Below are 16,629 nucleotides of genomic sequence, written 5' to 3'. Positions count from 1 at the left end.
CTAAAATTAGAAAATGATGCCTATTTGCAGAATTAATGAAAAGGTCCTTTTCCCACCCCTTCTACAGAAGGCACTGAGGAAATAACATACTTTCACATGAGAATCTAGGCTCTAAAAAGCTGACCCTTTGACTTCCAATATTTATTACCGTTAAGGAGCACAAAAGCAATGATCTCCTTTTGTTCCAATATATACTTCACTAAATACAAATATACTCGACTCTATTCCTTTGTTTGATACAGTTTTGTAGGATCTGTTTAATATATTTCAAAACCATGTATCATGGATAATACAATGTTCTCTCTGTATGTGTGAATATAAACCAAATCTAGGGACAGTTAGTTACTTTAATCAATAACTCATCAAGACATGCCCAAGAATGTTTTTAGCTGCTTTATTCACAAAAGCCCCAAACTGGAAATAATCAAATGTCTACCAAGTATAGAATGGGTATCTGAATTTCACACAAAGGATGTACACCCAAATGTTTATAACAACAATGTCCACAATAGCCAAACTATGGAAAGAACCTAGATGTCCATCAACAGAAGAATGGATAAAGAAGATGTGGTATACACAATAGAATACTACGCAACCATCCAAAAAAAACCCCAAATCTTGCCATTTGCAACGATGTGGATAGAACTAGAGGGTATTAAGCTGAGCGATATAAGTCAGTCAGAGAAAGACAATTATCATATGATCTCATTGATACGAGGAATTTGAGAAACAAGGCAAAAGATCACAGGGGAAGGGAGGGAAAAATGAAACAAGATGAAACCAGAGAGGGAGACAAACCCTAAGAGACTCTTAATCTCAAGAAACAAACTGAAGGTTGCTGGATCTAGTGGGGGTGGGTAGGGGGTAGGAGGGTTGGAGGGCTGGGTAATAGACATTGAGAGGGTATGTGCTATGGTGAGTGCTATGAATTGTGTAAGACTGATGAAACCTGTACCCATGAAACAATATATTATATGTTAATAATTAATTAATGAATTAATTAATTAAATTTCATACAATGGAATACTACAGAGCAATGGGGAAAAAATGAACAATTTATACAACATGAATGAATCTCACAAAACTTAAGTATGATTCCATTACATGGAATTCAAATCGGCAAAACTAATTTGTGGTGACAAAGGTCAGAACAATAATTACCTTTAGGAAGGAAGGGCATAATTCTGACTGAGGAAAAGGGTACAAGGGAGCTCTCAAGGTGCTGGAAATGGTCTGCATCTTGATCTAGGTGGTCCTTACACAGATGAAAAAATTCTGAGATTTGTTATCTTTACTCTAGGTAAATTATATCTCAGCATCCTGAGCTGGTCAGCTAGCATCCTGACCAAGAAGTCCTTAGTCCAGGAGCAGCCAACTAGAACTGCTTCTGTTATCTGTTTTTGAGTAATATTAATTCCTCTGTTAACTAGCAAAATGAATGTGAGGAATGATTTTCCTTTTCTTGATGAAATCAGTGGTTAATTAGCCTAGTGGGCATTAAGAATGGAGTAAAATTGTTTAGACAGTCTCTATCCTTGAACAGACAGGGTATAAGACTCCATCCAACAAGGCCCCAGACATGTACCGTTAGACTGGATCCCAAAATTGTCCATTCAGTGGTTTGGAAGATTTCTGGGCTGCCTGATGTCTATCACAAGGAAAATAGAATCCTGCTTTTGGAATACTGGCAACTCGGGTTCAAGGGAAGCAGTCATCCAAAGTGGTGGTCAGAGCACCTAAGGGGACACAGAGCTGGGACTTCAGGTGACAGAACGGAACATATGGTCTGCCTGACGGCTCATACCCATTGTTTTAAGAAGTGTCTTTATGCTGAATTTGTTTGGAAACTTGCTCTCATTATAAGCTGACCATGATGTAAGAGAACCCCAATCCTCACTCCACTACAACTTTCCAGTGGCTGCCATCCCCTACCCCAGAAAACTCAAAGAGCACATGTGACCAGTCTGGCTTAGCGCCATTGTCAGCAAGTATGAAGACCGTTAGAGCATAAAAAATGTGCAGAGATGCGTGTTGGAGGGAGATACATTTCCTTATGAACAAAATGAGGAATGAAACCAGGGGTGAGAAAAGTTGTATAAATGGGTACATGACAGCACAGCAACACCCAGAGAAAGACGCCAACCAGGGGGAGGTTTCCAGCAGCATCCACAGCTCTTGGAGGCTTGTACAGAGATATAGAAGATATGAGCGTAAATATTTGTGAACGACCCAAAGTTAAATGAGATGAAAAACTCAGAATTCTAAAAGGTCTTGACCGGCTGATTTGGTGAACCAGACCTAACAAGATGAACTATACAATTTAGTTGTACAAATTTAACAACTCAGGACAAAAGGGACAAGGATCAAGGACAAAATCTTTTATACTTAAAACTTCTGGGGTTTTGGATAACAAGTTCAATGTGAATTGGAAGTATGTTACGGTCACCAAAAATGTAATACATATATTACATTAAAAAAAGTTTACTTTGAAAATATGTAATGCATACAGCTATTTGTACATCTATGTTCATAATTATTCACAAAAGCCAAAAGGGGGAAGCAACCCAAGGGTCCATTGACAGATGAACTGGATAAACAAAATGGGACATATCATTGGGGCACTTGGATGGCTCAGTCCGTTAAGGTCAGGTCATGACCTTTGGCTCTGGTCATGATCCCAAGGTCCTGGGGTTAGGCTCCCTGCTCAGCAGGGGGTCTGCTCCTCCCTCGCTCTCTGCCCCTCCCCCTACTTGTGCTGTATCTCTCTCACACACAAATAATAAATATATATTTTTTATTTCTTTATTTTTAATGATTTTATTTATTTATTTGATGAGAAAGATCACAAGTAGGCAGAGAGGCAGGCAGAGAGAGAGGGGGAAGCAGGCTCCTTGCTGAGCAGAGAGCTTGATATGGGGCTCAATCCCAGGACCCTGGGATCATGACCTGAGCCGAAGGCAAAGGCTTAACCCACTGAGCCACCCAGAAGCCCCTATATATATTTTTAAAATGGAACATATACATAAAGAGGATGATTATTCAGTCTTTATTCTTTAGATTTTTTTTTTTATTTGACAGAAAGAGAGAGATCACAAGCAGGCAGAGAGGCAGGCAGAGAGAGAAGGGGGAAGCAGCCTCCCTACTGAGCAGACAGCCTGATATGGGGCTCAATCCCAGGACCCTGAGATCATGACCTGAGCCAAAGACAGAGGCTTAACCCACTGAGCCACCCAGGTGCTCCTATCACTCAGTCTTTAAAAGGAAGAAAATTCTAGCACCTGCCACAACATGGATGAACCTTGGGGACATTATGCCAAGTGAAATAAGCCAGCCACAAAAAGGCAAATTCTATAGATTCCACTTAGTTGAGGTCCCTAGATTTAGTTTAATTGATAGAAAGTAGAACGGTGGCTATCAGGGGCTGGTTAGCAGCAGTGGTGAGCGCAGAGAGTTTCCATCAGGGAAGATAAGAAAGCCCTGAAGATGGATGGTGGAGGCACACTGTGAACGGACTTTATGCCACCAAGCTGTGCTCCTGAAAGTGCTTAAAATAGTAAATTTTATGTTACATATATTTTACCACAATCTTTCAAAAAGATGTTGTTTATTTATTTGTTTAGGGAGAGAAAGTACGGGCGTGCCAGCGAGAAGGGGGAGGGGCAGAGGGAGAGAGAATCTCAAGCAGATACCCTGCTGAGCACACTCCCCCACCACACACACACATGGATTCCATCTCATGACCCTGAGATCATAACCTGAGGCAAAACCAAGAGTCAGATGCTTAACCAACTGAGCCACCAAGGCGCCCATTTTACCACAATTTTTTAACACCCATAAAAATGCAATGCAATCTTCTGCTCCATTAATATGAATAGTTTGCTGTCCTGCTCTATGCTTTGCTCTCAGAACATGCCTGAAACATGCAAAGCATGGTTTCCCTACTTTGTAAGAGGTCGGAAAACACTACCTACCCAATCCACCTGCTCTACCAGCCCCGGGTTCCTCCTTCTCTATCACACCAACTTCTTGGGACCCAGAATGGCTCATCTCCCTCCATGAGGGGATGCCTGCTCACCTGTTAAAGGAAGGGGCTCCCCAAACAAGTGCTTCATCAAGTTCCCAATGTCTCAGTCAGCAGAGCTGACTTCCGGGAAACTCGGGGCATGGGCACCCCTTCAGAGAACCCCAGAAATCCTCTAGGTAATAAATATTTCAGAAAGCCTTGGCTCTCCATCCCACTTCCTCTCTGCTACCTCCCCAACACACACACCCTCACACACGCACACAAACACATGTGCAAACACATACACACACACACACCTGTCCTGAGTCTCTGCCTCCCAGAGGCAAACAGGTGATTGGTATATTTATTCATGTAATAAATATTCAGAGTTTGGGGGAAATTTTGAAGTTCAATTTTTAAAAAAGATTTATCTTTTCAGGGACTGTATATCTCATGAATGACCACATTATTGAACGCTACTATTATCATAACTTACCTCATTTCTCTCTCTCCTCCAATAAACTAGTCTAGGAAGCTGAGACAGGGAAGGAGCCCACAAGGCCCCCACAATGCCGGGGAATGCCAGGTCCTGAAAGGAAGATTGCAGAAAGGGGAAGGATTCATTCCCACTCTTGGTGTCCCTTTCTCTGTGGCTGTTCCTGCCTATGTCCCCTCCCCCTGCCTTCTCCCCAGGGCAGGAGAGGGGACTTGTCAGGCTTGCCTGGAGGAATGGAAGGGCTGGACGCTCAGCCCCTTCTCCCTCTGTCCCTTGGGCACCCACTGGAAACCCACCTAAAGTTTCTCTCCCCCATGCTTAGGAAGGAGGCCTACAGCAGGCAGTGCCCCTTGATGTGGAGGTTCGGAATTAAGAAGCTCTTTGTCATCACATACTACAGCCTCCAATTTAGCTTTTATCAGAAGTAGTTCTTACCTTGGTCTCTACCTGTCTGACCCCCACAACCCTAGTTCTCAACCGGTTCAGAGCACAGGTGGGAAGAGCACATTCCTAATGGGCTCTCGTACATCACACACATAACAAGGTGGTCCCAGGCAGATCTGTGGGCAGAAAGCAAAGAGGCTGGGAAATGGCTTCATAGGGACACTGCATGATGCCGAGAATGTGTCCACAAGCCAGTGATCTCTGAGGCTGGAGCACCCAAGGTCCGCGAGGCTGTCATTACAGGACTTTTTCACTCTTTCGTTTCTGGAACAAAGGGACTGTCCCTAGACATGCAACCTGGAAGACCCAGCATTCAGTCTCTCTGAAGGAAATACCAGAGTCTCAGATAACAAAACAAAATGAAATCAGAAGGACAGTCCAAGTCCTCCTTATGATTATAAATGCCATGGAATATTTATGGAGCCTAAAAAAGGAAAGCCACTCTTGGGCCTAAAACTCTTTCTGGCAAGTGCACAACCCACCTAACATTAGATCTCCTCAACCCAGTGTGACACTCCCTCCCCACCTGTCTTGTCGGATCCCATGAGCCAAGGAATCTCCACGTTTCCAGCTCATCGTGCTAGAGCCATAGTTGAGGTCTATAAATTTTGTATCCTCTTCCTCCAAGAACAAGAGAGGAATGAACAACATCTGAGTAGCACTTGGTTAAAGGTATTAAAACATGAACCCTGGGCCTTAGAGACCACTTAGTCAGTACTGCCCCGCCTTGCCCCCATAAAGCAACCGTGCTAACGTAAGGTAAATGCGGTGTATGACCTGACCCTACCGGGGGAAGCCTGAACCTGAACTGGATACGAGAAGGTAGTAAAGACATAGCAGTAATTGTGCGAGTTATGATTATGTTATTTTGGTTGTGTGAGGAAATTTCTTTCTTTCTTTCCTCCTTCCTTTCTTTCTTGGAGAGAACGGAAGGGACAAAAAGCCATACTATATTAAGGGTGGAATGTCAAGATCTCTTTTTTTAAACTGAGATATAACTGACATACAACACTCTGAACATCTCAGATGTACAATGTGTTGATCTGGTGTCACCCTGGAGTCAGCTGTCACTTCCACTGGTGTCACCATTTCTTTTTTTTTTTTTTTTAAGATTTTATTTTATTTATTTATTTGACAGATAGAGATCACAAGTAGGCAGAGAGGCAAGCAGAGAGAGAGGGGGAAGCAGGTCCCCTGCTGAGCAGAGAGCCCGATGTGGGGCTCGATCCCAAGACCCTGGGATCATGACCTGAGCCGAAGGCAGAGGCCTTAACCCACTGAGCCACCAGGTGCCCCTCTTTTTTGTGCTTAGAACATTTATGATCTAGTCTGTCAGGAACTTCCAAGTTTATAATACAGTATGTGAACTCAAATCACTGTGCTGTACATTAGATTCCCCAGAACTTATTCAACTTCTTATGGTCAGTTTGTACTCTTTGACCAACCTCTCCCCAATTCTGGTGCCTGGTAACCACCACTCTACACCCTGCTTCTACAACTTTGGCTCTTTTAGATTCCACATGTAAGTGGTATCATATATTGTCTTTCTCTGCCTGACTTACCTCACTTAGCCAAATGCCCTAGAAGTCCATCCATGTGGTCCCATATGACAGGATTTCCTTCTTTCTCATGGTGGAATAATACTCCATTGAATGTACAAACCACATCTTATAGATCCAGTCATGTTGGTAAACACTTAGGTGGTTTCCATGTCTTGTATATTGTGGAATTGTGCAATAAAGTATCTTTAATTTACTTGAAAATATCTTAGCATTTTTTACAAATGGAGTGAATGAATGAATGAACGAATGAATGAATAACTGGCCTGATCCAGAGGACACAGAGCTAGTTAGTGGTGGGGCTGGTTAATAGTCCAGCATCCTTCCTCTAATGTTTTACAAAAAACCATTTGTGAAGTTTTTTATCCTCTACACCAGAGCAGCTACTCAAGGTGACTGTAGTCATGTAGAGGGCCATTCAGGCTCTGCCTACTCAGCTTTGGAGGGGCCCTACAGGCTCCCAATCTGTGTGGCAAACTGAGCTTTGATTAAAAAAAAAAAAAATTTTTGCTAGGTTGGGCTTCTTCTCTGATCCAAACAACCAAGTAATGGCCACATAGTCATTCAACACTAGCCTGGGTGGACATTTGTTCCAAGTTTCTAAGGCCACATCAGTGTACCAAGAAACTCAATTTCCTCATAATGTAATAGCATGACCTAAGAGAATTAGTGTATAATCACACATAATAACCATGAACTGCTTACTACATACCAGGGACTATTCTAAGCATTTGACAAGAGTGATCTCAGTTAATCACTACAGCCTCCCAGAGATTATTGTCTCCACCATGTAGATGAAGTGACTGGGGCACAGGGAGTTTAAGAAACTTGCCAAACCCACAGAGCCTTGAGGGACAGAGTCAGCATTTGATGATGACTCTATCATACATCCTCCTTAAGGCCATGTGCCACTTCCTCATAGTCATGCCTAATGTTTTTCACTGGGAGAAATGGTCCAGGGATAATTCTTTCTCATTGTTGCCTTTAAAAATACTACAGGAGAATTGGGGCTCCTGAGTGGCTCAGTCAGTTAGGTGTCTGACTCTTGGTTTCGTCATGATCTCATGGATCATGGGATTGAGCCCCGCTTCGGACTCCACGCCTGGCAGAGAGTGTGCTTGTCCTTCTCCCTCTGCTCCTCCACCACCTCCACTCACACTCTCAAATAAATAAATAAGCCTTTTAAAAAAAATACTACAGAAGATAAAAAAACCAAAAATAAAATCTGACACATAGGCCAAAAAAAGTCTGATTTCAGAAAAATCTTTCGCTGTGTTTTCCTCATAAAAATTTCAAATTATTCACATGTTGTTTAACTCTTCCTCAAACAAAACTGGGTAAGAAGTCCAGGCAGCTCTGCCATTTCTCCTCTAGAAAACTACGTGGAGGCTGCCCAGTGGGCAGCAGCGGCCTAAGGTTGCCCATTCAGCCTCTCATTGTGAAGTGATAGAAAACTGTCAGTCATTCCCTTGAAGGGTTCTCGGTGACTTCCTGCAGAAAAGTCTTCACACTCCACATACACACACACAAGATATAAAGGAGAATGCAGTCAACTTTCCAGCACTTTTACTATCTTTCAGTACTGACAAAAAATTTGAATGAATCAATTCCTTCTTTAACGTTGTGCCACCAAAGTTAAAATAAGACAAAAGACCAAGAAAGTTAGATTCAAACAACCAATCCTAGAAAGGGGAAGGTATCTTAGGATGAATTGGGGAAACCACCATCTTGGGTGGTGCTCAACCCTGTTCCAGAGCCCCTCCCTCCATTAGTCCAAATACTGCAATGGGAATAAATGAAGGGTAGCTTGTGTTTCCGGTTTGTGTTTTCATAGAAACAAGAATTCTCAACAGAAGTCAAAATCAAATGAAGATACAGCATAGGTATGATCTGAATGCATGGAGGGAAGGGGAGCCTAAAAACCAGATCAACACCAACTGAGTGGTCTACCTCCATAGGATTTGGTCATAACTGGCACTGAGGTTCTACAAGAAGAGAAAGGTTTATATTGTGGCTAAGATCCCTACTGGAAAAAAGCCTAGCTTCCTCAAATATAAGCAGGCTGAATGATAAAGCTAGTAATTGACGCCAAGAAGCCATATTTCTGCAACAGAAATGAACACTGTTATCTACAAAGGACAAGAGCCTCTCCCACAGAGGAACTTTTCATTCCTCCCCCAAATGTATTATCGTTAAAACTAGTATTTGACATTCACCAAATGCCAACAACATGCCTATATCTGCTATTAGGACCACATCATTAGTTCACCTCTGAACTGACTTTCCAAACATTGTTAACTTCATCCTGGACAACAACACGCAGGCATGAAGATAAGGAAGGCAATTAAGAGCTATGCTAACAATAAAAATTAAGTAGTGATAAAATTTTCTGCATTGTCTAGCCATGGTTTATGACTTTTATATTAAAAAGACTAGGAACCTTTTTTCTTGTTGTGACTACTGCAGCCAAGGCAGATGCAGTGATTACAAATGGCTAAAGGCAAGCCAGGAAAAGAAAAGATCTTGGGACAGTCTCCTGTCTAAAACTGTGGGTTAACGTTTTAAGACGATGCTACCTGAAATATCTAAAGGAAAAATCTGTTTGCTCTGCGGTCCAATCATGTCTCCCCTTTTCCAGGCCATATTTCTGGAGCTCTGCATTTCACACTGGGGACGGCGAGGCTGACACTGAAGTCAGCAGAGTAACAAAAGGAAGGAAACTGAAGGACGGAAGCCACAGGAAGCCAGAACAAAAATGGCGGAACCAGAGCTAGGTCTCACTCAACTCGAGTCATGAAGAGTTCAAACCCCCAGGGTGGGTTCATTCCAGAGCCCTCACGTTGCTTTGTTCTGTGTCTTTTTCTCCTCCAAGTCTCCGATTCCAGGGGAATGGACATTGCTATAGTTGTTCTCACGCCCGACTATGTGAACACAACACGTGGTTTGTGCTTCCCTATTGTAACTACTAATTCTTATGGCTGTCTATCCCCTCCCCTGCCATAGCAGGGGCCTCAAAATGCAAGCAACGTCGTTCATCCACCTGTGTGTTTGACAGCAGCACCTGGCACAGAGAGGACATCTATCATCTCTGTCCCACAAACAATGAACAGATCTTATACACAGACAATTCCTAAGAAGACTTTCTGCTCATAAATGTCCTTCCAACTGAAGCCAAAGTTTCACTCTTGAGGGTTAATGCCTCTGCTGTCCAGTCTTTAACAAAATAGATCTCTTTGAAAGGGGTGTCCCTGTTTTCTCAACTGCTAATATATAAAGGGAGTAAAAGAAACTGGCTCAAAATTGAAGGGGAGTGTTAGAGAAGAGAGAAATAGGGAGGAGAAGAGGAAAGGGTAAAGAACGGAGAGGAAAAGGGGTAGTGAAAAAGAGGCAAAGACATATCCAGCCTTCTTCAGACCTTTGCCTGGAATCCACCATCACCCCCTCCACTCTCCACAGAATTGGGGGCACTTCCAAGTCTACTCCCTTCTAAGGTGCTTCCCCTAGCAAATAAAGTGGAGGAAGCAGTTTTTCCTTCTCCCCAAAATGCTCCACAATGGCTGAACATTCCTTTTTGACCTTTTCCTTGTTATAAAAGAAAACAAAGGAAGAGAAAAGGACTCCACATATATTTAGATCACATCCGCGATCTAAAAGAACAGAATGGGGACATTTGGCTGGCTCTGTCAGTGGAGCATGCAACGCTTGATCTTGGGGTTGTGAGTTCAAGCCCCACGCTGGGTGTAGAGATTACCTAAAAATAAAATCTTTAAAATGAATGAGTGAATGAGTGAGTGAGCAAATGAATGAACAAAAAGAGCAGAATGATTAGACTTTACACATATGAAAACCCCAAAGGTGAATATTCAAGGTCTGGTGTGGCTGCTACAAGGGTGACTAAAACTGGAAGGGCTTTGCAGGTCCATTTGAACCAAACTATTAGCAGAAAGAAGTTCCATTTTTGTATAGTATTTCAGGGGGACCAAAGTTAGTTTTTTGTTTCTTGATTTGTTTTTTTAAGTAATCTCTACACTCAACATGGGGCTCGAACTCACAACTCCAAGATCAAGAGTCAGATGCTCTTCTGACTGTGCCAGTCAGGTGCCTTAGGAACCAAAGTCTTAAGGAAAGCAAACTACTAGTTAAGACTCCTGTAATAATTCTTTGAGCCTTTGGTTTAAATTTTATGGAGTTTGGGTCCATTCTAATTCCTTGGAAGACCTGAAGAATTATTACCTGCTGCATTTTATGCCATCAGAGAGATCCTCTTTCATAAATTTAAAAATAAATCATGAACTTGCATTTTTTTTCACCTGTATATACAAGAAAATTCATTTTACACAATTTCCAATCCATTCCGTGTTCCGGAGACTTTGCTGAGATGGATTCTTTACCAAGCACTTCTCAGGCAATAGGGAGATTTCCATTCCCAACTTTGAGTAGAATGTATAAAGTTTAGACTGGGGGGCAAAAAAAGAGTTCGGCTCTTGTCACACAAATTAAACAAACAACAACAACAAAACGTATATATGAATGTACCCAAAAGGACCAAGAATGGCAGGAGGAAAAAAAAAGGTCAAGCAACAGATATAATAGTTCATAAATGCCAGGTGACACAAAGGCAAGTCTTCTAAGGAGCTTCAAGAGATTGAACCCCAGAGCAGCCCCAGCCTCACCTGTCTCCGGATTTAAACAGGACTATTGTCAAGTGTAACATAGAGTAAAATTATTTTTCTTTTCCACGGGTTTCTCCTAGACTGCAGTGCAAATCAGGCCACCACACTCTTCCCCATGTTTTTTTTTTTTTTAAAGATTTTATTTATTTATTTGACAGAGAGAGAGCACAAGTAGGCAAAGAGGCAGGCAGAGAGAGAGAGAGAGAGAAGGAAGCAGGCTCCCTGCTGAGCAGAGAGCCTGATGCGGGACTCGATCCCAGGACCCTGAGATGATGACCTGAACCGAAGGCAGTGGCTTAACCCACTGAGCCACTCAGGCTCCCTTCCCCATGTTTTTGAAAAAGATAAAATCTCGTCAGCCTCTTGGTGACAAAGACACAGCAGAAGAAACAACGTAAGTCCTCGCCCCTATCTCAGGGCTCTGAGCCTGTCAGATTCAAGTGCAACCACTTAGGAGGGCAGCTGGGCAGCCTGATCACCGAGCAGATGATCACGCTAACCCTGCTAGCGGAAGCGGGGAGGAAGAAAAAGAAGAGCCCATATCCACAGTCATTATCACAACGAAGCCCTAAAATGCAGGCAAATAAAAAAGCACAGAACGTTTCTGTCCTATCAATCCAATCTCTGTAGCTCAACTAAATGGCGATAAAGCTTCCTGCAAACATAAAGGGACGTACATTCACAGAATAATTTTGAAAGCACAGGGCTCTCACTCTTTGGTCTCCATCAATAAATGCACCATAGGCGAACATTTTCAATAAATATTAAACCACAACAGACAACCATTCTGGTCTCTGGGACACACGCAGTGTTTTTACCCGCAGAAAGCACCTGTCATAATAACTTCAAAAATGAGTTGTGGAAAAGAAAAATAATTTTACTCTGTGGTAACAGGACAATAGTCCTCAGACAGCCAGGCATTGCCACTGGGATAATAGCCCCTGGTAGACACAGACAAGAATACTTAACATCTGTCCTGCCCAGACTATGGGAGCAGAAGATGGGAAAGAATCCTGCAGCAGAAGGTTGAAGTCTTAGAAAAATACTGTGGAAAGCCAAAATCAAAGAGAAATATTGTGTCTTTCTTTAAAAAAACAAAAACAAAAAAAGGTGTTTGGTTTGTATTTGGTGTCCAAAGACACGCTTCTTTGCTTGTTGCTGTCAAACCAAAGTCAAAACTATTAACTATTCACTACCTGGTAGAATGGAGCCACGCAGGAAGGAAAGAGGTAGGCTTCCTCTATGTTATGGAGAACAAATCTAACACATCTCTACCAGTATCTCAAACTTCAGAAGGAACAGTGAGAATTTTAAATTTCAGGATTAATCATCCCTGGCTTAACATCAAAAATGGAGACCCTCTACCCCTGGGTGAGAGGTCAGCCGTTGCAGGCAAATTTCATTAAAATGTTTAAATTCACGATGAGTGAAATGAATAGAAAAGGGATCATGGCAGACAGGAATGTGCCCACAAGGAAAAGACATGCCCAGGGACCTCTACTCATAGAATAACCTGTGCTTAGAAAACAGGGTTTTTACTCTGGAAAACAGTATGGAGTTTCCTCAAAAAGTTAAAAATAGAATTACCCTATGACCCAGCAATTGCCCTATAGATATTTATCCAGAGGATACAAACATAATGATTCGAAGGGATACCTGCATCCCAGTGTTTATAGTGGCAATGTCTACAATAGCCAAACTATGGAAAGAGCCCAGATGTCCATCGACAGTAGAATGGAAAATGTGGTATATATACACAATGGAATATTACTCAGCCATCAGAAAGAGTGAAATTGCCATTTCCAACGACATGGATGGAACTAATGGGCATTACATTAAGCAAAATAACTCCAAGAAAGAAAAATACCATATGATCTCACTCATATATGGAATTTAAGAAACAAAACAGATAAACCTAGAGGAAGGGAAGGACAAATAAAACAAGATGAAATCAGAGAGAAAGGCAAACCATAAGAGACTCTTAACTCTAGGAAACAAACCAAGGGTTGCTGGAGGGGAGGTGGGTGTGGGGATGGGGTAACTGGGTGATGGGCATTAAGGAGGGCACACAGGATGTACTGAGTGCTGGGTGTTTTATGCAACGGATGAATCACTAAATTCTACCCTGAAACTAATAATACACTATACATTTACTAAATTGAATTTAAATTTAAAAAAAAAACTTTAAAGAAAACAGGTTATTCTTAGAAGCTGAGTATGGGGGCGCCTGGGTGGCTCAGTGGGTTAAGCCGCTGCCTTCGGCTCAGGTCATGATCTCAGGGTCCTGGGATCGGGTCCCGCATCGGGCTCTCTGCTCAGCAGGAAGCCTGCTTCCCCTCTCTCTCTCTGCCTGCCTCTCCATCTACTTGTGATTTCTCTCTGTCAAATAAACACATAAAATCTTTAAAAAAAAAAAAAAAAAAAGAAGCTGAGTATGACATTTAGGAAAGGAACTGAATTAATGTCCTGAAGAACTATACCTTTTTCATCCTTTCAAGTCAGAGAGGGCAATGGCCATACAAAGTTTCATCAGGACAGAGGATGAACAGGTCATTTACCCAATGTGAAGGAGAGTACCAGAGGTAGACAAAAGACACCAAGAGTAGTTCAGAGTGAAGATTCTTTTCCAAGGCAGATCTGCGAGCAATGGTCCAAAATGAAGAGGACGACGACCATTGCTCAGAGTGAAGGGCTAAGGCCCTCGGCCCCCGGAACAGCTTGGACACAGAGTGTGCTGTGCAGGAAAGCGGTAACACAGCAAAGCCTGACTCCTATCCTTGCAAAGGCCACTTACAAAGGGGGCCCTTGGCTGGGATCTGAGAAATTCAACTTATAAAGCATTCCTACCCCTTTTAACTCTTTAACTGATGAGGGTGGCTCACTGTGCCTATCTGTTTATGCAATCCGTGTGGTTTATGCCCAAGTAGAACAAAAAGGCAGAGAAAGGGAGAATTCACTCTCTCCCCCGATGATAAGCTGGGACATTGGCCTTCTCCTCTCCTCAGACTGGGATTACACCACTGGTTCTCCTGGGTCTCCATCTTCCTGACAGCAAATCATGGGGCCTCTCAGTCTCCGTAATGACATGAGCCAATTCTTTATCATAACTCCATACCTATCCATCCATCCATCCATCTTCTATTGATTCTGTTTCTCCGGAGAACCTTAAGACAGGGTGTTACTTAATAGGTTTGAGAATAACACAGGGAATTTTTTTTAACTCTTTCATTATGAATGAAGATTTGCTAATTTAGGATCTGCTGAATTTTTGCAATCCTCAGGTAATCACTTGTTAGATGCTATTATTCCTAAAGCCACAACTAACTTAGGGCCAGTATTGAAGGCTCACAACTGGTGAGAGGAACAGCCTGGAATAGATAAACCAGCACCCAGCCTACTTAATAATTTTCAGTGGACCCCAGCCAGCTCCTGGCCCCTGCTAATGTCAAGAGTGGCCATCTACTGGGCATCCATGATCTGGGCTCGACCCTTCTCATACATCACTGCAAAGCTACAAATCTTTTGCAGAAGAGATTCAGAAAGGCCAAGCAACTAGTCACAAGTCACAAGTCAAGTTGGTGTGTCTGATTCCAAATTCCATATACTCTGTACCATCATGCTACAGCCAACTACAATTTAAGAAATACTCTAACAGACTGGGGTTTTAATTTAGTCTTTGGAAGAGAGAAAATTTAGGGCTGGTTATTCAAGGTAAGAAAGCAACAGAAAAGTAAGAAAGCTTTCCTCTGTTGGTATATACAAAAATAATCAGTATTACTCTAGGCCTTTGGGAATAGTAAGGGCACCCTGAGAAGGATGGCCCCAGCTCAGATCAGATCCCAAAGGCCTGAAAATTTGTTGAAATTCATAGGACCACTGCCCCCATGACAGACAACCTTCTAAGCGTCTCGTTCTGTTCGAGTTGAAGGAAAAAAAAACTGTACTAATGCCTACAAAGGCTTCCACGATGGGGAAAAGGAAAAAAAAAAAAAGGTTTTTGCTGAATGTCTGCTTTTCTTCTGGGATTCTGGAATTTGTATACATGCTAACTTACCAGCCCCCAATAAAAACTCTGGCCATTGAGTCTCTAACAAGCTCTTCTGGTAGACATTTCACACATATTTTCACAGCCCCAGTGCTGTGGGTATGGAGGCCGAGAGATCCCCCAGTCTTCTATCTGCAAGCTGGAGAACCTGAAAAGCCAACAGGAAGATTCAGTGTGAATCCAAAGGTCTGAGAACCAGGAGCTCCAAGGTCCAAGGGCAGGAGAAGACAGACGTCCCAGCTTAAGAAAGAAGAGAGCAAATTCACCTTTCTGCTGCCTTTTTGTTCCACTCAGGCCTTCAGAATTAAAAGAGGCCCACCCACATGGAGGAGGACAGTCCGCTTTACTCATCTACTGATTCAAGTGCTACTTTCTTCCAGAGACCCTCACCAACACACTCAGAAATAATGTTTTACCAGCTATCTGGGCACCCCTCAGCCCAACCAAATTGACACATAAAATTACCCATCATACTATATGACTGCAAAGATTCTGAATCCATGATCTGGTTTTTCCCTCCTTCTCTGTAGTTTTCATTCGGCAAATATACACCAAGTGCCAGCTTTGTGGGGATCCATACATAAGGCATTTGGGGGAGAGACCGAAGGTCCCAGTCTATTTCAAATCAGGTGGAACCTGAACAGGGATTCCAAAATTTCATGCATTGGAATGATCAGATTCTCGTTCTCTAGGACCAGTTTCATCCTCTGTTGACTAAATCACCAAGCAAAGTCAGGAGAAAGGACCATAAGAAAGCCTAGACTGCTTTGTCTGAAAAAGCAAATATTAAAAAAAAAAACAAACCTTTAGATTACAAAAACATCTATTCAAAAGGATATATGCACCCCTATGTTATACTAGCATTATTTATGAGAGCCGTGATATGGAAGCAGCCCCAGTGTCCATCAATTAATGAATGCATAAAGTAGATGGGGTATATACACATGAGTGAATATTATTCAGCCATCAAAAAGAATGAACTCTTGCCATTTGCGGTGATGTGGACGGACTGAGAGAGTATTACACCAAGTGAAATAAGTCAGAAGGAGAAAGACAAATACCATATGATTTCACTCATATGTGAAATTTAAGAAACAAAACAAATGGACAAAGGGAAAAAAGAAAGAAACCCAAAACACTCTCAACTACAGAAAACAAAAAGACGGTCACCAGAGGGAGGTGGGGGGGATGGGTGATTCAGGTGAAAAGGATTAAGAGCACCCTTATCGTGATGAACACAGTAATGTACAGAATTGTTGATTCACTATATTGTACACTGGAAATGAACATAACACTTAATTATATTAGGATTAAAATTTTTTAAAAAATTAAATAAAAAGATGTGGAAAATAAATCTCATCTCACCTGAGACGAGAGAAGGTTTTCAGCTGGGAGACTGGGGGGTTGGG

General features: G+C 42.3%; 1 protein-coding gene across 1 annotated transcript in view; it reads right to left on the bottom strand.

The window, feature by feature from the left end:
• The window catches only part of CAMK1D (calcium/calmodulin dependent protein kinase ID), a 429,737-nt gene that overhangs the window by 349,566 nt on the left and 63,542 nt on the right, over window positions 1-16,629 (bottom strand). The window lies entirely within an intron of this gene.

This window comes from Neovison vison, chromosome 12 (assembly GCF_020171115.1).
Source record: "Neovison vison isolate M4711 chromosome 12, ASM_NN_V1, whole genome shotgun sequence".
Lineage (NCBI taxonomy): Eukaryota > Metazoa > Chordata > Mammalia > Carnivora > Mustelidae > Neogale > Neogale vison.
This window is presented reverse-complemented; position numbering and strand designations above follow the sequence as displayed.